Genomic DNA, 630 nt, shown 5'->3' on the forward strand with positions numbered 1-630 from the left:
GTTTTGCAAACGACCAGAATTTAAGTTACAGATTGGGAGAGATTCCTTCTCGGGTCTTGAAATCTTGCAAGAGAAGATTGGACGCTCAATTAAAAGCACCGGCCACGTTGAAGTATCTCTGATGCTGGGAGAGAGGTAAATGCGGTCAATTAACTCCAATTAATCTATTTGAGCATTGCAGAGATCTTTAAACAGTTGGGGGTTGCGAGCAGAATTCAAACCTCGGCAGGAAAACCCAAATGGGGTTTTGAGACCAACGCTTGAACCACTCGGCCATCGCAGCTGTAAACGGCATGTTCGTTTAGACAGCATTCCATATAGGAGCATGTAACTTCTACAACCCAGCATTGGTGGTTCAGGGGTAGAATTCTCGCCTGCCACGCGGGAGACCTGGGTTCGATTCCCGGCCAATGCAAGATCGTTTTGCATTCTGCACCAATGAGGAACTTCGGAACAGGATTGTGGTATTTGGTCCGTCGAGCCTGTTCCGCAACTCAATACGATCATGACTGAGTTATGTCCGAAATCCCTGTATCCGCCTTACTCCCATATCTCGAAATATCTTTGGTTCACAAAAATCGATAAATCACGGGTTTGAAATTAACAATTGAGCTCGCATCAACTGCCGTT

At 45.9% G+C, this 630-nt stretch overlaps 1 non-coding gene across 1 annotated transcript; it reads left to right on the forward strand.

The window, feature by feature from the left end:
- The first annotated feature begins 344 nt into the window (after positions 1 to 344).
- trnag-gcc (transfer RNA glycine (anticodon GCC)) lies at positions 345 to 415 on the forward strand. The gene has a single exon. It is a non-coding gene; the product is annotated as a tRNA-Gly (tRNA).
- The last annotated feature ends 215 nt before the right edge of the window (positions 416 to 630 follow it).

The sequence above is a fragment of the Heptranchias perlo genome, chromosome 20 (assembly GCF_035084215.1).
Source record: "Heptranchias perlo isolate sHepPer1 chromosome 20, sHepPer1.hap1, whole genome shotgun sequence".
NCBI classification, from domain to species: domain Eukaryota; kingdom Metazoa; phylum Chordata; class Chondrichthyes; order Hexanchiformes; family Hexanchidae; genus Heptranchias; species Heptranchias perlo.